At 43.1% G+C, this 21,132-nt stretch overlaps 1 long non-coding RNA gene across 4 annotated transcripts in view; it reads left to right on the top strand.

Moving 5' to 3' along the window:
* Positions 1-21,132, top strand: part of LOC142061267 (uncharacterized) — a 30,360-nt gene that overhangs the window by 702 nt on the left and 8,526 nt on the right. For 3 of the 4 annotated variants that reach the window (XR_012662087.1, XR_012662086.1, XR_012662088.1), the window contains 2 exons: positions 3,094-3,161; positions 9,173-13,102. This is a non-coding gene — a long non-coding RNA (uncharacterized LOC142061267). The remainder of the gene's footprint in view (positions 1-3,093; positions 3,162-9,172; positions 13,103-21,132) is intronic. The other variant, XR_012662089.1, reaches the window with a different exon arrangement.

Below are 21,132 nucleotides of genomic sequence, written 5' to 3' on the forward strand. Positions count from 1 at the left end.
TTGCACATTAAAGATTGAATCAAAATGCCAAATTCTTCCTCAATTCCTCCAGCTTTAAACCAGAGTAATTCTGTCAGCTTTGATAGGTTTATGCTTTGTAAACAGCAGCAGAATCAAGATCAAGTGTTTAAAGTCATTTTGAGTTATATCTATGCAAAAGCGATGAGAAATTTAGAATGACTTTTAAATACTGTTGTATCAGGGAAGCTGCACATTTTCTAATGCTTCTCTTCACTGGGCAGCGATTTTTTTGCTGTTGTCCTTCCAGTGCTGTTATGACTTTATTCTGAATCCAATGGCAATTCAGAAACAAGGGGTGTTGGTAGCGTTATGTGCATTCATTTTTTCTTTGCATTATGATTTACGTGTATTCATTTTTGCTTTTAAAGATGTATCTTAACCCACGTAAATAACAACTATTTAATCAGGGAGAGGATGTGAGTTAGTTGATATATGTACTTTTTTTCTTTCTCCCCATCAAATGCTGCTGATTTTGAAAGTACAATGTTTGATTGCAGCTGAGGGGTTTGACTGCCTATACCTGGTTTTCTTTCACATTGATCCTTTACTTTTTTGAAGGTGATTTATGGCTTTTTTCCTCTTTGTGCTCTGAGCTTATCCGGGCATCCAGAAGTTTGTTTTACAGTACGGAAAAAACGGATGGAGGAAGTGCCACAATTTTCCGTGGTGGAATTGCCAACAAATTCCTCGTTGGGTTGGAGAGGTGCAGAGATGGGCTTCTGGAGCCTGCAGGATAAGGCAGCTCCCATCCTTCCATCTATTAAGCTGATTAGAGACAGGCAGTTACTGTCTACTTTTTCGGAATAGTTTGCTTGCTGAAAAATGCAGTTTTGAACGAACTGAAATTGTTTAGACTGCTCAACTGAGTGCAACAAATAGTATCAGGTAAATAATCAAAAAGTAAAAATATTGTAACATTTTCAGAATTAAACCTTATTTTTTTCTTTAAAAATACTGTTTTCTTTTTCTTAATTGCCCTCATGCAATAATAATAGCAAAGAAGAAAGAATTTTTTTTTGTTTTAGGCCAAAAAATACCTTGTAATGTACCTAAAATGAATGTATTTTGTCTTCAGAAAATAATTAAAAAAAAAAATCATTCCAGGTTCAGCTAAATGATGCTTTTCTTTTGCCTTATTTTTCTTATGCTTGGCTAGTGGATGGGAAAAGTGCTAATTGCCACAGCTTTGGTGCAAACCATTATTTTTATTTTCTGTGAGGAATGGTGGTAACAATGTGAATTATTTTGATGATAAAAATGTATACTTTTATGTCTTTGTGTTGGTCCAATTAAATACATTATCCACCTTTTCCCATAATTAAAAAAGAAAGGAGAAAAGTAAATTTTTATTATTGAAATAGATTCTGTATGTGATTTTTGAACCAATTCCCTAATGTCATGAGCTTCAGCTACTCTCTCTTCTGCAGCATTTCAGGTATCCATACTCCATCTCAGCTTGCTTTGGGGACAGGGATCCACAGTTGTGTTGTTGGATAACAAGGCCTGGAGCTCCCGGGGGTAGTTGGGGTTTGAGGATTGCCATGACGGCAGGACAAGGGCCTGAGGTTGCAATGGGGACCCTTTTGCAAGAAAGAGGTTTCAAATATGTCGATGGCTACCTGTGACCTTCCTGGGAGGATTTGTTAAGGACAAGTCTGAATAAAATGATTCAAAGCTGCATTTAATCCTTTGGTGGATACTGGATATCCGAGTCCCTACTGGCAACTCTGGCAATCTTCTGTTAAAAGTTTGTGCATGCATCAAAGACTGTCTTTACTCTTCACTGTAATCATTAGTTGTAGTCAACATACTTGACTAAATATTCTAGATGTCATTATGTTGAGTCTAAGTAACACCTAAAATTATTTTCTTCAAAATCAGATCCGGTGAGCTCAGGGGAAACAAGGTTAAAATCCTGAACCGAAGGCGAGTGTATCCCAGAGGAAGGCAGCATCAGGTCCCCGCAGGCTGGCTGTGTCAGCATTTCTCAGCCTTTTCTAATGGAGCCCGTTTGAAACAAAATTCTTGGACCATTCCACATGCCCAAAAAGGAGCCGTCTGCACCTGCAGGCAGTCTCTGGCAGCATCCAGAAACTGGCTCCCAACTCTGCCTGCCAGCACTCGTGCTTTTCTGCCAAGAGTGTGGGGATAGACGTGCATTTTTTTATCTTCTAAATGAGATTGTTCATGGACCGGTTTCTGGTGCCTGACAGCAGTGGTCCACAGCCCACAGGCTGAGTAATGTTGTCTAAATAGCTTGCAGTGGTTAGGGTGCCTTAACTGGGTTACAATCGATTGCTCTCAAACTACTCTATTAACCGTCATATACCTTTGTCTAAATTAACTACGGCCAGTTTCCACAGACCTTGAGCTGTTTCATTATTCTAATATTACACTGGTTTATTTCAGTGAATTAATACTGAAACAGTCCATGGTTGTATTGAAAGTTTGCTTGCTGTTCACAGACTACTTTATTTTCAATAAGTACAATATAGTTACAATATAAAATATAAAGACAGCAATCTTTTATATTTCAAGGATTTACATATTGAACCTGGTTGAAGAAAAAAAAAATCCAAACCAAACCTCTGGCTTCTAATGGATTACTAACATTATAGTTATTTATTACAATGTGCTTTTCCAAATAAACTCCTTGCTTTGTGATCATCCCATTCTTTTTTTTAAATAATGGGAGGATTACAAAAAGGTGATTAATTGATGTTTGCCTGTTTGGTTTTTAACTGCTTATACAGAGCCTAACTGTTGTGTTAGTGATATATAGTATAGCAGTTATGCAGTGACAAATACTGTAAATGTCTGTGTACTTCCAGCAGCGGAAACATTGCCAGTTCTTTTGAATTATTGAAAATGTGGAAATTGGAAGGGAACAAGAAATTCCCATCTACTCCTTCCTGTTTACTTTTTCCCCTTTTCCTATATTTTTGGGTGTTTAGATCACATCTGAAAGATACGAATTGACCAGTCATTCTGAGCTCACCTCGTTCCACTATATTTACCAGGAATTGATACAGATGAACAGTTGATCTTACCACCCTGCCTGCCTTTTCACAGGCTGGGAGACAGCACGTGCGTGTCACCTCCAGCACCTGCCGTGGGGACGCTGATCAGATATCGAAGAGGTAGGCCTTTTACTTCATCCTCATTATTAGTCAGCTGGCATGAAAATTCTTGTTCATTTAAAGTAAAAATTTGTTGCTGAAATTATAAAGGAGAGAGAGAGATGGAGTTTCACAGAGTTGCAAGGGCTTTTAACTTCTCAGTTCTCATTACCCTTAGTAGCATGCTGAAAACTGGCTTTCCAGCCATCCCTCCTGTTTCTTACAACACCTGGGCACTGTTAATACAGCTGCTACTGCAGTTGTGTCAACGTGCAAAATATGTGTTTTAGACTGTTTACATTCCTCTACACTGCATTTCATCCTGTCATCTGGGAATATGTATTAAAAAAATTATGGAGCCCATAAATGCTTGTATTTTTCCATATAAAAACTTGCTGAAATTGTCTGCAGGGCTGTGACATATTATGGCTCACTCTGAGTATAACTGAAACTATATTATATTGTAACTATACTGTAAGGATATGCTGTAGAGATTACTAACAATAATGCTTAGTATTAGAAGTCTTTATTGTTGTTGTTGATGGCCGGAACTTTTAAAAAATATGAAATAACTTCTTCATTATGCAATTTTCCGTATTATGCTTTTAACCAGCTGCTATGTATATAGATGGCCGACTGGGTGTAAATATATTTTTTTCCTAGAGATTTATGCCTGGTATGTATTTTCTTTAAGTTAGTGAAAAAAAGCAAAAACCATCAGTAAGTTTTAGGTCAAAAAATGAAATGGAATATGCAACCATTTTTACATTTCATGAAGGAAAACTGCCTGTTGCACAAAGTACTGTGTTGTTGGAAAATGTGATTAAAATGGAGAGAACAGAATTGAACCTCCAGATAAGCAGAGTGGAATAATTCTACAGGAGAGGAAATTGAATGTTTGTTATTCGTGACATAGACATTGGCAGTAGAAATATAACTCCCACTGAAAACTAAAAACGCATCCAGGAAATAACTGGGAGTTTCACAAAGCATATTGGGAACAAATGCACTTGCTTCTGCCAGGCCCAACATACGTGCTTGGGCTGATACGGATTCATCATGAGATGTGATTTTTTTTTTTTGTTTCCAAATACAATTTCACCATTCCACTTTTTTTTAAAAAATACTTTTTTTGGGGGGGGGACGGACAATGAGATTGTCTGTTGTGTAGCTGCTAGGCTGAAGGCTCTACGGACGTGATGCATTTGACATCTTGAAGGGTTTAGGAGAGGAAATACCTACAGGCAGTTCCTTGTCTGACATTGCTGATAGTCATCACTGATGTAGTGACTTGGAGCAGGGTGTGCTTAGCCCTGAGGTATCTATGGCTGATGTGGACTGTTGAAGACGGGCAGTTTAGCTCAAGAGCAAAGCTTGGGTTGCTTTTTCTTTAAGCTTGCACTTAAACTTTGGTCTTGGATTTTTCAGTGGTGAACATGATTTTTATAGAGTACAGAAAGATTAATAGCTTTGAGCACTCTTTGCCTGTAAACATGCATACTAGCTTTAGTGAAAGGGTTTAACAATATTTAAGGTGTGTTAAGAGATTGGCAGTGCTTGCCTTGTACCTAAGCAATGGTGTCAAGAATTCCTTGCTTCTCCTTAATTCATGAGAAGAGCTGTTCTGCTGTGGGTAGGAGTGCGATAAGACCTGATCTGTAGAGGGCTTGACTGTTTTTGGTGTGGCGTGGTGTAACCCTGAGTGAGGACAAGGCAGGCCCAGCATGCCATGCAGCTCCTATAGAGGAGTGAGTCGGGGGAGAAATTTCAATTACGGTGGAAAGCAAGGGGGACAGGGCAAGTAGCTGGCCCGGCTGCCGTATGTGGGGACACTTCCTCTGCGGAACAGTTCAAGAAATGCGGGAAAGTCAAAGAAATGGGGATTTTTAAATGGAAAAGACCAGAAAGGTCAAGTAATGGTTTTAAAGGTTGATGGTTGATGGTCTGAGTTTTAAATGTTGAGGTCTGGGTTCATCACACTGAGCAGAAGTTCCTCGCTGCCCAGTGCCTTACCAGCAAACGCACAGGTGGTGCAGGGCCGGTCTGCAGCTGCACCTGGCAGTGCTGTCACAGGGGATGGGTGAGATCTGCTCGGCAAGTTCTCAGAGCATGCAGCCCACGGCCCCGCTTCTGAAACCCTCAGCTCTCACACCCTGCGACACAGCCGGCCAGTCTTAACCTGAGAGCTTCTGCTGAGTTTGAGTGTATGGCTGCCTCTGGTGTCACTGTGGTCCTTTCTGGCTGTGAGTTTTTGGATTTTTTTTAATCTCAAGATCTCTAGAATGACTTCGTCTTCCAGTTTGCCTTCTTGTTTCAACTAACCAGATGTTACTATAGCTGAGAGATATGTATTTTTCCACTAGCTGTGGGGAAAATGTATTTAACTAAGTAAGGGTGAAGAAGATACATTATGCTCCTAATGAAATGTGACCATATACATATTTTATTTCAAGTTCCCCATCGGTGCTAATTAATTACCACCCATGATGAGCTCATTTGAATAGTATCTGGATATCATGTGAAGCTGCAGATCATTGACTGGTTAAGAAGCATTAAAATCTCACTCTTTGGTTGTATGTTCAGACAAACGTAGATGTTGTATTAAGAAGAAAGGTAGTAATGGCAACATAGAGCAAAGAGTAGGGGATGATAAGGAAAATGCAGAGAATTTACACATTCCATTAACTTGATGACTTTAGGATCTTTATGTTCTTTTCCTTTTAAAACATATTTAATTCAAAAGGAAACTTATGGAAGAATAGTCTTCAGGCACTTAACATTACTTAGTCGCTCTGAAAAGGTTTGCCTTTTGTTGTAACAGTAAATCTTTATATGATGATTGCCTATTAAGTGTCTGTCCTGTAGGAATAGTTAATGCTGGTGTAATAAGTTCTCCAAGCTATGAGGTACTAAGTGACCTTGGTGGAATAGGAAAAAATAATGTTTCTTCAAAAAGTAGATTTATGGCCTGTTGAAAAGACTCACCTCCTCCCTGCTCTTGCAAAGGAAGAACAATATAATTTTATGGGCTGTCTTCTTGTTTGCAAATGCATGAATTTAATCCTTGAATAAATGTGTTCTCAGAGGGAGGGGGACACTTCGGGAATGACACTGAAAGGAGAGAGGATGGCACACGTGAAGTTGATAAAGGGTCAAAGCAGAATGCGGCTGAAACTGGCATCATGGTTTTTTAAGACCAGAAGGAAGTAATGCACTATAATGATATTAAATTCAGCAGGCAAACTGAGAGAGAGTTTGACCTTTTCTCCTATTTAGTAAAAAATCCACTGAAGCCAACTTACCTTGAAAATGACTGTGGAATTATGAGGATGTACCAGTCCATTCCTGCCCTTTAGGGATTTCACTAAAACACTGGCTGTGCTGGTAGAGACTCAGCTGTGCTCTCCTCCCTGGGGAGACCTTTGGGACAGGTCCATCCCAGGGCTTTGGGAGGGAGCAGAGCTGCCTGCCCTAGGGGGTGCTGTAGGTTCCCAAGTCCGAGATAGTAAACTTAAAGCATATCCATCTGTGTCCCTGTCTCGGGGATGTCTGCTCTCCATGCTCATCTCCCTGGAAGGTGGCAGCTCTGCAGGTGCTCACCAAGGAAGAGGGAGAGGTGGGTTTAGCTTCCCATCAGCCTGGGGCTGGGGAGCACCCCACACTGCACCCTAACCTGCCCATCTGGCCTGGGTAGCTAGCTACCTTAGAGCTACTGCAGGTCCATTTACTGTGTTTTGTGGAGGGGGATTTAATATTTTCCCCTTTCATTAGTGTGCCCGATTGTGCAATGCTAACGAGTGCCAAAATTAGGTGTCCCCAGCTGCACATCTGACCATGCTGGTATCCAGGTACTGCCAGCTAGTCCCAGGTACTCTATAGAAATGCCATGCACTTAACACAGGTGAGCGGAATGTCCCAAGGAGTGGGCACTTCCATCCTTTGTTCTTTCTGACCCTTTCTCTGTTTTACCATATCATGTTTTCCTTGATGATTGTTTGATTTTTCTTTCCTGCTTGAGATTCGAAGAGTGATTACTGCAGAAGGGCCAGGCTGCTGGCAAATGGCTTGCTTAATGTCAACCATGATCATCTTAGCAGCAATACTCCAGTATTTCTGATCAGAAAAAATTAGACAAGCAAGATTTATTGCTGTGGGATCTTATTTCAGAGTTGCAGATACAGTTGTGTATTATTTGAGGACCTTAAGAAGTGACTTTTGTTAATTTGTTTTTTCTTTCCTGTAATAGAAGTCTCACAGAGTCAAGTGACAGATGGGTGGGACAGAACTTGGCCTTGGGTACCACCAGACAGCTACTTTGCAAAAATGTTTGTTCAGAGGTTTCCCTCCCAGCAAGAGAAATAGTTAAAGAAGCATATTTTTAATTTCTGTTGTTTGGATGACTAGCTCAACAGCCTAAGAAAGCAATTACAGCCATAAAGGCATGGGCACGCTGTTGGATACCGCAGCAGCGGAGCTGCTTGATATCCTGCCAGACAACGCGCTCTGCGCTGAGCCGCTGCTGATTTGGCTGCGTGTGTCACTAATTTAGCTGAAAAGTGGCACTGGGTGTTATCAAGAATCATTCACTGCAATTTTCTCCGGCATTTGTCATTCATTTCAGATGAAGGTTTTAGAGATAAATTTAAGGGTGGGTTCCTAGTTAAATTACATGATTTAGAAAACCAGATAGCAATTGCTTCAGGACAAGCTGTACAAAGAATAAGGTTTTCACATCCACGCAGTGCTGGCTGCACAGTCACCGGTACCCCTGTCTTCAGCTTGACTGGTGAGCTTTACTGGGGGAGCTTTCAATTCCTGCCAGGACTGGGCAAACTTTTGGTTGGAATGAGTTGGGCTTTATCTAGTGAAAAAATTGGAAGTATTTTGCAGCTTTGACCCAAACTACTTTCTCAGAGAAAAGCTGGAAACTCCTTTATGCTTTTTAATTTTCACTCAACAACTTTACTTAAAAAAATTATACTTATTTGTAATTTAAGAAAAGCAATACTAAAACAAAATCATTCTTTGAATCATTCTGTTAAGTAAACTAACCTAAATTTAGTTTTTAAGGCTAAAACATTTAATCTGAAATCCCTTTGACCTCCAAATTTTTTATTACAGACCAAATATTTATTTTCATTGAACCCAAAGGGATTTTTTGTGATGCTTCATCTCACTGGAACATAAAGAAATATGTATAAAATGTTCCAAATAAATCTGAAATTATTTTTTGTGATAACTAAACCAGCACTGTTTATACATGGTGCTATGCAGACATAACATCTAATTGCCAGGTGAATATATCATTCAACATCTTATCCAATCTATTTTTCTCAAAAATTCCAGGTTTGGGGTATGAAGTTTAATGAAACTTGTGACCTCTTTTAGCTTTGTCAGATGTGATGAGATGTTTCCTCTCTGAGATGTCAGCTTTGATCTTCAGTGTGTTTGAACAATATTTCTCTGTAGTCCAAAATTCCTGCCTTTGGGTGAGATTGTCACACTGGGATGAGGCTGTCACGTCAGACAAAGCTGTGCCAGGGCACAACAGTGCAGCTATACTGCTGAAGGCTTCTGCTTGCCTTTTTGTCACCCAGACTCGGACAACTCTGAAGGGCTGCACCAGTGCCAGATTTCTTTTTTTGAGCTTCTGGATGGATTATTTTGTTAATAAAGATTGCTGTGTGACTCTGGAAGATTTCACCTCTGAGTCTGTGTCGTCATATTGAAAAAAAAAAGGGAAGGAAATTTATAATGTACCTCTCTGAAATTGTCAGAGGCTTCCACAAAAGTGCAAAATGTGATACTGTTATACTCCTCCTCTATAAATTTCATTTTTTATTACTAAGAATTCTGCTGCGTGTTAGGGCACACTCTGTCTATGCGTGCAGCCACTTCTGGTGCCAACAGAAAATATAAAATAGCATATTTTGCAATATATATATGTCCTTGAGCCATTATTCTGCAGCTGACCTACAGCCTGGGTAGAGTTGCTTTGGCTGCAGTGAAGGTTTCACTCTTGTGTTTTACAGCACCTGGAAGAAGGCCAGGCACTGGAGAGAGCAAGCAGGAGTATGAGATACCACTGTGCATCAGGACAGCCTTAAAATGAATGTTGCATGATGAATGTATTCTCAGCTTTGAGAACTGAATTCCATGGGTTGTAATTGAATCTGCTGTCAGACCCATGGGGCTCAGTTCTTCAGCTTGGATATTTCCGTCTTCACACACACAGGAGATCAAAGAAGAACTTGATCATTCGCTGTGTCTTCTGGATGGTGATAGCAGCAAGGAGGACAGAAAGAATAACTGATGTGAATCATTTTAGCAGGGAGGTTTCACGGCAAAGGCCAGGCTTTCTCATGTTAAATAGCTATATAGTGATTGAATCTTTTCTTATCTGATAGGCTCCGTGTTGCTGCTCACTGTTTAATTCAGTCTGTTCTTTCCTCTTGGTTTTATCAAGGTTACATATAAATCCCTGAGATGTTGATTGAACAACGGTCCCCAAATATTGCAAAGTGGTGCAGTGCTCCTAACGGCAGCTGTGGTGAGCTGCACTAGACCAATGAAACCCTGGGCCTCCCTGGCCTGAACGCCAAGTTTGCCGACTGATAATCCGCTGTAACCTCCTCTGCTTGGTACCGCTGCTATACAGTTACGGTTTATTTCGCTTTGTCTTATGCCAAATACTCATTTTCAGAAAAAACAAAATCTCAGTCGTGACTGTAGAGAATATGCATTTGCACCAGCCACCAGCACCCTTACATAAACACAGATTTGCTTTCCTGAAGATGGTAATGTGCTCCCAGAGTGTTTGGATTAGGGAGCTTCTATAGTGTAATCAGCAATGGCAATCTGTGTGCTGTTCGAAGGCTCGGCAGCACAAGCATCCCCTTATAGGGGGATTCATTCCAGTCACAGGCTGATGTTTTTCTTCTTGGAGGATCTATGTTCAAATTTTTTGTTCAGGCATCAGGAACATAATATTTGGTCTTGAAGCATGTAAAGAATTATCATTACCAATGAGCTTTCCACCTCTTTCTTGCAATAATAACACCTTCCTAAATTGCATTTTTCCAACTCAGTAAAGGGAATCACGCACTGATCTTATCCCTGTGGTGCAATGCTCTTAAAAGCATAGAAATATTAAAATCCCACAGGTGCAAGAGCAGCGTGTTCAGCTAAGTAGCTTAAAACTGTCATGAGCCTTTTATTCTGAAAATGTATTTACACTAAAAATAATCAGATATAATCACTGTTGCCTGTGGATACAGACGTACCTTCATACTGATGTGCTTTTCATATAAATTTGTATTCTCAGGTTTGAAGAGTTTTTGTGGCTTTCTAAAATGTATTGTGCTCACCAGTCTAGAAATTATAGTTCTTGGAAGAGCTCACCACTTCCACCAGCTCCTGCTGCTGGAATATCCATTAAACAAGAGGGAGAAACACACAAAGCAAAGGACAGTATTGAAGTTTCATTACTTTCATTTTGTCTATCATCCCTGTCAGAAAGAGGTGATGTCAGAGTTAGCAAAATCTGCAAAAGAAGAGAGAGAGACAGAGCAGTTTTACAGGATGTCTAATGCAGGCGGCGTGGTGGATATTAGATGGCTGAAGGTGCAAATCTTCATCGACTTCCTTCACTATGAAGCCCAGCCTCCAGGCAGTGCTGCAGCAGTGAAGACCATGTGTGTATGGTGGTAACCACACACGGCCACTGATTAAATTGAGATGATCTTTGGTACAGAGGTCTTTGCAGTCCCATCTCTCTCAGGGCAGTCCTCAAAATGTGGTGTAAGTAATGCTTTTTTTTCCCTCAAAAGTCTACAGTGAGTCGTGAACTAATTATAGCACTATTGTTGTTACCTCAAATTAAGCTTAAGTAGTTAAAAACATGGAGGGGCGAACAAGTCACCATCGTGTAAGTGAGGGAACAGATGCAGGGCTGTTGTTACTCTGACAATAGCTTGCACCTGCGATCGTACTTGCAGGAAGGGTGAGGGGGTTCCCATGGCGGGCCAAAGCCGCGCATGTGTACCCCCAGAGTGTGATTCCTCACTCCCTACAAATTCCCATACCAGATCGCCACCTTTGGTGAACTGCAAATGGGATATCGCTACCGAATAATCGGTAGCTATGTCTCTATGGTGCTGAACCTCCCCCAGTGGCACGGACTGCCTGTGTCTAGGTGAAAGTCGTGAAACTTCTGTCTAGCTCTTGAGCATCAGCTCTCCATGAATGATGGGCCTGCACGTAGGAAAACAGCCGCACAGCCCATGTGTAATGAAAAAGGAGTTGGTATGTCTGTCCTGAGCAAGTATATGTTCTGATCATATCTGTTCATGTGAAAAATGGTGAAGGAAAGCTGTTCCCAGAGTTTGTTTTTTTCTCTCAGAGCTGCCCAGGTGTTTTCTATGCTCTACAATTGCTGCTGGGTCAGAGAGAACAGATTGAAATTATTAGCTATTTTGAAAGCAGAAGCAAGCCTGCCTTTCAGCCCCACAGTGACTGGCCATTCAGTGTGTTCTTCCTTTGCTACAGGCTACTGTAGTTACTTTCGAACCTTGCTGGCCCTGGCTGACAAGGCATCTTCTTTTTGGGTATTTTTGGGATCTTCAAACCAGATAAGTTTTCATGTCCCAGACTGTCCTACTGACAGTGCTGTGTCTTTCCAGAAGAATAGAAAGTATTTTTCACATGCGGTTTCAAACCAATGTACCTTCTCTCTGTCTAATTATGCTGCCTCACAGTACACATGTGTTCTACTTCACTGTAACCAGGGCAGCCCTCAGGATGCCCCAGCCTGCAGCTCACACCCCAGCCAACCTGCACGGGGATACATGTCTCTCAGCACACCGAGGTAATGCGGTGCCACGGTGCCGAAGGTGAAGCGACTCAGTGACTGATTTCCTGACGTTCTGTCAGATGTACGACATGTTATATGTTATTAACTGATACAAGTCCTTACTGAATTCACCAGCTTTGTGCACAAGCACCGGAAGTGAAAGCATCACAACTCTGATGACATCATCTCTTCTGAAGGGTTTTCTCATTGTCTCCTGTCCCTTGACTTACAAAACTGATCTCTCTAATCTGGTCCTCTAAATGTTTCATTTTGGAGTGAAATACTGATCTTTCATTGTATTTTTTTTCCTCTCGGCAGAATTGTTCAGGTGAATTCAGCTGTATTTGTTTGTGCTGCTGTAGATTTGAAACTTGATTTTGGGCAAGTAAAGCATCTGTTAAAAAGATATACCACTTTTATATCTTTTTCAAGCTGATCTATGCCATCTCCTGGTGCTTATTCACAGATCTTACTCTATTTTGTTCTGAATAAATCAATGGACTGAATCCCCCGGCACAGCTCTGGCAGACCAGCAAGGCTATACACACATTTTGCAGATGAATAAACTGAGAGTCCAAACACTTAAAATGGAGAAGCAGCCCTGAACTCTGTTGCACGCTTGTTACTCTTCACTTGTGGATTTCTGCTTACTATTCACAACAAACAAATGAGGACAAACACCTACACCCTCCTTCTTCTGATATGAGCATGCCCCACTGTCACTCACAGCTGCTCTTTGTGAGGTTTACTGCCTCCCCTTCCCTTGGCTGATGTTCTGTCCCCACCACTTGGTCCTTGATCCCTCCCTGCCTCTCTCAGGGCAGCTCCCTTGTGGTTTTTTGGCTTTTCTCCCCTGTGTATTGTGGAATTTAATTTTTTGTTTTCCTTTCTCTTTCCTTTTTTTTTTTTTTTTCCTAGCTCATCCCCCAGGACTGTTTTCTCCCTGCTTCAAGATAGTGCTTGAATCTGGTGGGAAAAAAACAAACCTCATGAGTGCTGGAGGGGCTTGTGCACTACTTCAAAAGCAGAATGGAAGCAAATGGTGAAGCAACATAGAGAGGGGATCAGACAGAGGCAGACAGAGAGAGAGGAGCTGCTGCAGCAGTAACAGGTCTGTAGGTGTTTGCATGTTTTGCATTGCAGGTAAGGTGAGAAAAGTGCCCTGTGGCATTAAGCACTGCTCCCTTTTGCTGCCTCCCATCCATCATCATCTCTTTAAGCCTCTGCATTTCTTCTTTATACTGTGCCTTGTCCAGTGAATGCTGATGAGAGGTGTTAGCGCAGGCTGCAGAGAGGCGTTTATTCTCAGCAAATGATCTCAGGCCTTTTCAAATGAGTGGCTGAGCATTGCACACTCCTCTAGCGATGGCTCTGCGCTGCTGCCCTTTGGTACCCCAAGACAAGATAGCTGTTGCCGACTGTAGCTCATCTCTTTGGCTAGCAACCTTTTTTACTTCCAGGAAAATGATGAGTTTATGCCAGGTTCAGTAATCCTGATGTCTGCACAGTTGAGAGAAATAGCACTTTAATGTGAGCGTGACTGTGCATGTGTATATATGGAAGCTACAGCTTTGACAAGCCTCTCATCTGCCTTGGGAAAGAAACAGCAGGGCTTAAAAGCTATGGAGTTGCAATATGCTGACTAAGGTCACTAGTTTTCAGTGACTCACAATCTGTTCTTCTGGCAGCCCAACCATACAGCAGGTTGTGCTTTTTTCAATCTTCTGTTTCTTTCCTTTAAAAAAACTCTACATCAGAAAAGCTGGTACCTAAAGATATCCTGGAAGGTCTGGCCCTTTGACAGGGTACATGCACTCAAGCATAGAAATCTCTGTTCACTGTCATCCCTCCTTCTCTCTACTGTACTAGCCTACTTTTGCACTGGCAAAGAGACTCTTCTAAAATTCACATTAAGTTAAAGTTGTTACAAAAGACATTTGCTAGGTTATCTTTCTGGTACTCATCCTTATTTTCCATTTTCTGACCACTCACTGCTGACCTGGAGGGGAGCGTTGGGCAAAGCCAGCTGCAGCAGGCTGTGCTGTTATCTCTCTGAGAGGTTTCTGGCTGCCATTAAGTATCTAGTTTCTAAAAGGAGGGACTTTTAAACTTTTTTTAAAAAATCTTTTCTGTGCTAAACATAGGACTTACACCACCTCAGCACTTATGGATCATAGAATCATAGAGTGGTTTGGGTTGGAACGGACACTAAAGATCATCTAGTTCCAACCCCCTGCCACGGGCAGGGGCACCTTCCACTAGACCAGATTGCTCAAAGCCGCATTCAGCCTGGCCTTGAACACTTCCTTGGATACTTGGAATTAGTCAAAGAATGTAATTTGTTAGAAGACTATGCCAAGAAAGGATTTTTTAAAATTTCATTTTTCTATTTTTTGAAGGTTTTCTCTGACTTTCCCCCTCTTTGTTTTCCTCTCTCTTTTACCCCGCAAAAATTTTATCTACTGCCTGTTGAAAAGAATATTGATTTTTGGAACAAACAAACATAGAGTCATTGCGACAGGAAGCTGTTCCATTTCAAGATGTGAAGGAAATTTTAAAATCAGATTTGAAATAAGAATACATTGCCCAGAAGATTTGTCTGGGTGGCTTAATATCTGTTGCTTGCCTGTAAACGCCACTGTTGTACAGGTGATGGCAGAGCACCACCAGCCTTCATGTGTTGCCGCCGAAGCACCAGGCAGCACTTCCACTGGGCTGTGGAGGTACCTCTTAGAAGCAGGTCACAGATAAATGAACCAATTTGTACAAAAATAATAATCACTGGGATGATTCTTTCAGATTCATAATAAAGTATTAAATAATGATCATTAATTTTTTGTTTAGAAAAAAAACCTGAACCCAGCCAAGCGTTTCCACTTTCTATAGATAGCAATTCAATTACTATTGTGCTGGAGTTAAATCTCTTGGTTTTCCTGTGAGAAATTTTATTCTTTATTTATTCTCATTTGATAGACTGGGACACAGGGACATACTTGGCTGAGGACACAAAATGAATCTATTTGAAGTTTTCTAGGAATTTTGCCATAGTTAATATCACTGGTTGAAAGGCTTGAGTATAAAGGAGGCTGTCAGTGCTACCCATACCCTAGCCCTCCTCTGAACAGATGCCCACAGCATAGAATTGTCCATTTTCTGCTTGTGCTGTTGCTCAGCCTGTTCCTGCCAGGGAGCGATCTTACAGGAGAGGAAAACGCCTCCTGATGCCCACGAATCGCCAAACACCATCGGGGGCAGGACCACCTAAATCACAGCTTCAAAAGCCTCCTGCTAACATTTTACAGCTCCACTTGTTTTTTGCATTTCCTCCTTTCCATGTTCTTCTGTGCAAGCTCAGGCAAGGAAGAGCTTTTCCTGGGTAAAGAAATCTGTGGCTCTTGTGGCATGGTTAGGCACATTGCTGCCAATCCACCGGTTCACACAGAAAGCCCTTCAGAGCAGACCTGAGGCCACAGCACGTCCTTCAGTGCCCAGGCACTTGCACCATGGAAGGGGCTCAGCAGTGGAAATTTTTATCTTTTCCAGCATGAAAACAAAGCTCTTCTCTTGACTGAGATCTCATACAGAACTGACAGCATTTGCTGGGGTGCTGCCAAAACCAAAGGGCAGTATTTCCTTTAAAAAGCAGAAAGTGCATTAAAAGTTTCTAAGCTGTGTTTGTGAAAATCTCAGAGTCACTTGATTGGGAGCTTGAAGTTGGTCGGACTCCTTCCAGCTTCCCCACTTCACCTTCGTTTCTGTGTGATGCTGCAGCTGCTGTGATGAAAAAGTTATTTAAAAATTTGCTTGTAGCTATGGCAACCTTCATGCACTGTATTTCAATTGAAACTCTAAAACAGCAGCAGGAGTTTCTTAGTAGGATATTTATGAAGATTTTAGTATTTGTACATTTTAAAATGGAAATATTCAATTTTTAAAGGGGGGGGTTATCAAAATCTCATTAATTTTGGAGCTGCATTTTTGTTGTGAGAGCTGCTGCTTAGATCTTTTTTTTTTTTTTTTTTTTTTTTTTTTTTTTTTATTGTTTTTGTTTAAGTTTCCCCTGGTTGCTTTAACTCTTCAGAGCCTAAGACCTGGGGCACCCTCCAAATGCCTGCTCCTTCTGCCTGTGCCTGGCCTCCTGCTCTCTCCAGCAGACAGCTGGTTTTGTAGCAGCACGGTGGAGGTACAGGGCATCCAGTTGTGTTGGGATCAGGCTCTCGGGGCTGGAGCATTGCCAGGGATCTCAGCCTTTGCCTTCCTACAGTAAATAACCCAGGTGGTTTATCTAGCCCTTTGCCCATGCAGTTGCCAGATGTCTGCCTGCTCCAAGACAAGCAAATAGATGTGTTTGCAGTTAGATTATTTAGTACCTCCATGATATCTCAGTGTTTCTTCTCAAAGGCACAACTTTCAGGGAATACTCAGTTTGTCTAGGTACAGTCACAGTAGGTTTTAACCTCACAGACAACTCTGTGTGCTCACTGCACCTCAGAAGGGTTAAATTTGCAAAGCTGCTATTTTTCTTTTGTTTGCTTCCCTCTTCTTTCTCTCTATGAATTCACACCTTCAAAATCATGAGGATAAAATTAAGGAAGCCTTGCTGAGACATACACTCTGCTGCCCTAAACCCCCTCGAGTCGTGATGATATGTTCTGGTGCCTCCGAAGTGTGGATTAGGTCTAATTAATACTGTCTCTTGGTCAATGGTTTTGACACAAACACATCGAAGGGATTTATGTAATTACAGCTGTAACAGCAAGGGCTTTTTGCTAGGAAGCTCCCAGCACTGAGGTGGGGAACTTTGCTCCTAGTGATGGGGTTTTTGACCTCTAGCTGCCTCTAGCTGTTTTTTTTTGGTTTTTTTTTTTTTGTTTTATTTTTTTTTTGTTTTTTTTTTTGTTTTTTTTTCCTGGGCAGGTTTGGAGCTACTGGTTTGCACTGGAAGATGCCTGAGGTGTGGACAGGCACATTCCTTAGCTAGCACAAAACTGGGCACTGCCAACTTTTGTCTGTACCAAGGGTTATTCCTGACCCATACAGTGAAATACCTTGCAATAGGTTATAATGAGCCAGCTGAGGAGGTGTTATCAAGGTATCCAAAGAGGATTTTTGAGTTTCTTTATTCTAATCTGTAGAAAAAAAGAGTTGAACTGATCACCTTTGTCACAATACATCTAAGAGAAAACATGCGAAGCATGTGAAACATTCAACACCCCCTAGCCCTCCCATTCTGCATTTCGAATCGCTGACATTGTCTCCACCCTCCTCCCTGCACAATGGACATCCAGTGCCTAATCCACATGCCACATCTGTTGCTGTGATCAGACCAGGCAGGACACAGAATACATGACTATTAGGCAGGGCTGTAGAAGGGGAACTGTGCTACTGCAAAAGAGATTCAATTAAATGATGAAACTTTGCAGCCCATTGACTGTGCTAAACCAGCTACACCTTATTCAGGGTTATGAAGCTCTAACAGAGATTGGAAAAGCTGACAAAGGCGCTGGAATCATATCCCTATTAGAATGGGAATTTTCTGGTTCAATAAGAAATTAGAAGGATCAAAGAAAATAAGACTGAGTGGGATCTTAAGGAATCCTCTAGTCTAGACCATGCAATGTGCTGAGAGGCATTAATAGACACCGATGAGATGCAGGGCTTGGGTTCAGGGCTGGATCTAGGCTTCAGCAGTTTTGTTGTAAAAATTCCCTATCACAGTACAACCACATATCACAGGATTCGTCCAGCTCTGCATGCCTTTGTCACAGCGGCAAATGTGCAGGCACGAGGTGAGTTGAGGTGTGCCTGTCCTTTGCAAAGTACCAGCGAGGTCTTTTATAAACCAGCGCAGCATGGAAGAGGCTGGGGGTACAGAGCCGCAGAGATGTCATCCAGTCATGTCCGTCCTCTCTTCCACTGGATCTTACGCAGAGAATAACTTGCTCAGGCCCGAGGATTAAAGCTGCTCTACCTTTTTGGAAAGTGCCACATGCAGCACGCACACACAGGGCTTCGCTGCCTTGCCAGCCGTACGGCAGGACCAGCGCCAAACTACTGGACTGAAACAGCATTAAAACTGTCTACTTCGGGATGTTGTACTGAGGCAGTCGTACCGTGAGCCAAATCTTTCTGACTTAAGAAAAAAATATTATCTTCAGTTTGCATAGAGGCAGCCAAGAGGTTATGTTAGAAGCCACAGAGTACCTTGTTATGTTCTTCTGTTTTGTTGGTTTGTTTTAAAGTCAAATTGGCTTCTTTCTGCAGTTGGAGAAAGTGAACACAATTAGAAGGCCAAAGACAGGGAACGATGCTGGGAAAATTTGCTTCTGTAGGACATCTACGCTGTGTAAGTTAACTTGCATCTGGCAATCCACCTTTGCTGAGATTTAATTTTAATGGGAATTTTCTCAGTCACTTTTTATGATGAGAAGATGTAGATAGATCTAACTCTTTTCAGCAATTCAGTGCTTTTAGCTGCAAAACTACACTGGTATGAAAAATGCAATTTGGAAAGGAACCAACAATGTTTGTCTTGTTCTGTAGTTTCCCACTTCAAAAAAGGAGGAGGCTTTTTTCCCCCGCTCCTCAAAACATGGAAACGAATTCTAACAACAGCTCACAACTTGAAGGAATTAACCAATTAAACACATGAGCTAGCACTTCTGAAAGCTGTTTTCAAAAACTGAAGGAAACACTGAATCACTGCACCTCCCCAGCACTCACTGGGTTGTGCCGCTGCTGCTGGAGTGGCTCGTGGCTGCTGGCATTGCTCCGACCTGTTGCACCAATGGCTGGTGGAGCTGCCAGGAGAACCTCTTGTGGGATATCTTATGTTGAAAAAAACATACAAGATGAGATGATCTCCAGAGGTCCCTTCCAACCCCTACCATTCTGTGATTTAGAAGAGGCTTTTAAAATTTGCCTGTCACCCATCCGGCTTCCTTTATTCAGATACAGTGTGATGTTTCCAACCTATCTAGTCCTTCTCTAATTTAATAGATTAAGGGTTTTAAGGCCCTCTAGTCTCCATCATTTCATAGGAGCTCTCCAGCTAAATCTGGTGGGTCCGTAACTTTGAAATTAGTCTCCGTAATTTTCTCAGTGTTTAAAGTTTCTTTACTTCATCCTGGCTAGACACAGGGCAAGCTCTGGCCTCACCGTTCTACTCTTTGATTTTACTTTCCTTCAGGGTTTTCTCTCCTTCCCCTTAATCTTGCAGCTCGCACCCTTGGGGCAGGGGGAAGTGCTCTGAACTTGTGGTTAAATAAAACCCTGTGGCGTAGACGCCTTTTGAGGGGGTCTATCACAAGAAATCTTGCGATAAAGCCTAGTCCTCTGACGCAGACTCCTCGAAATTGGCTGAGAAACTGCAAAAACGTGCATATTTGTTTGAGCGGACCAAATGTTTACAGGAGCCTCCCGAGCTCTGCCTCCCGCCGCCTGGCTGGGCAGCAGCGGCGGCCCCGCAGCCTTCCCGCCGCCGGGGCTCCCGGGGCGCGGGGCTCCCGGGGCGCGGGGCTCCCGGGGCGCGGGGCTCCCGGGGCCCGCACCGCGGGGCGTTCCGCCCGCTGGCGGCTCCGCGGGGCGGCGCCGGGGCGGCTCCGCGCCTCCGGGGCAGGGACGGAGCAGCAAAGCCCGCCGTGCGGCGGCCGCAGAGCGCAGCGGCTCCCGGAGCCCGGCCGGGGCCGGGGGCACCGCGCCGCTCCGCATACCTCCGCGCCCCTCCATACCGCATCACCCCCCACCCCTTCGCACCCTCCCGCACCCCTCCACTCTGCCCCACACCTATCCGAACCCCTCTGCACCCCTCTGCCCCGCATGCCGCCGCATCCCTCCACCCCGCACCCCTCCGCACCGCACCCCTCCGCATGGCCCCGCTTTCCCCCGGACCCCTCTGCACCACGCCACACCGCGACCCGCTGCACTGCACCATCCCGCACTGCACCGGCAAACCCGGGTGCTATGGCAAACCCCGTGTAGTCTGGGTCGGGATGCCCGTCGATGCAGCCCTAGTTTTCAGAAAAATAAGGCTCTTGGTTAAGGGAAGGGAAAAGGGTGCAAACTGGAGGTTGGGCATCTGGGGCAACAGGTCACTGAGTGTCTCTCCAGGCGGTTTGGGGGGGGAACAGAGAATGAACCTTTGCTGTTTGATTCTATAGGTAGGGATTACGAAAGAGAAAGTGTTTTGCTTTAAGAGAATTAGTTTTAGCAAAGAATTTACAGGTGGTAGTGGAATGAGGGGTAAAGTCAGTAAAGGGGTGGTCTCAAAACCATTACTTCCACTGCCTGGCACTGGGAATTCGTCCCATTCCTTTCCTGGACTCAGCATGAGAAGAAATTCAGTGATCCCAGGCTTGTTTAATCAAAATAGCTCTGCGGTTGCCTTTGCTTCAGGGATTGTCTGTTTGCACAGACGATCACTCATGTGAATCTCAGAAACATTTGCTGCTTCTCCTTCCCCTTCCCCGAAGAAGCCTGGTTTACAGGAATGTGTAGCTTCCTTTCTTCAAGCTGTCTGCAGAGCTACTTGGGAAACCAAACAGAGCTCTCCAGATTTATTAAAATGCATTGCTTGCTTTTTGTCAGCAGTGCTGGTGTCGGTAAGAACAACAGGGCAAACACCTTAATAGGCAAGCCAAGAGCCTGCATAGTGTTTATCTCACACACACACAAAGTTTGGTTATCGCTCAGCTATTGCGTTACAGGCAGAGGTGGTATTATCTTCAAATGGTGTTGGAATTAAGTGCAGCTGGGCCTGTGTAGACTCCTAGATAGCTGCTGAGCTTAATACCGAGCTGCAGAGCTGATTGCCTCCAGGGCTGTAATCTGAGCCCAGACCCAGTGCGGAGCATCCTTAGGGGTGCAGATTTTTGGGGGCAGTAATGTGGCAAAAGAAAGCTTTTAGCTGGCTCAGGTTGGATGCAGAGGCTGAAAGACCCTGTCACAATGGAGTTATGGAGTGCTGTGAGGGCTGGGACTGTGCGTCTGCCGCTCTCCATCCACACTGGTGAAATAAAAGAGGAAGAGGCAGCTCTTGAGGTGCTTTGCTAGGCGAGCGTATTACAGAAATAGAAACAATGCACCCGGCACTGCCCTCCCGTGGGTAGAGTCGCCTTTCCACAATGCGCAGAAGCACCAAAA

This window comes from Phalacrocorax aristotelis, chromosome 8 (assembly GCF_949628215.1).
Source record: "Phalacrocorax aristotelis chromosome 8, bGulAri2.1, whole genome shotgun sequence".
NCBI classification, from domain to species: domain Eukaryota; kingdom Metazoa; phylum Chordata; class Aves; order Suliformes; family Phalacrocoracidae; genus Phalacrocorax; species Phalacrocorax aristotelis.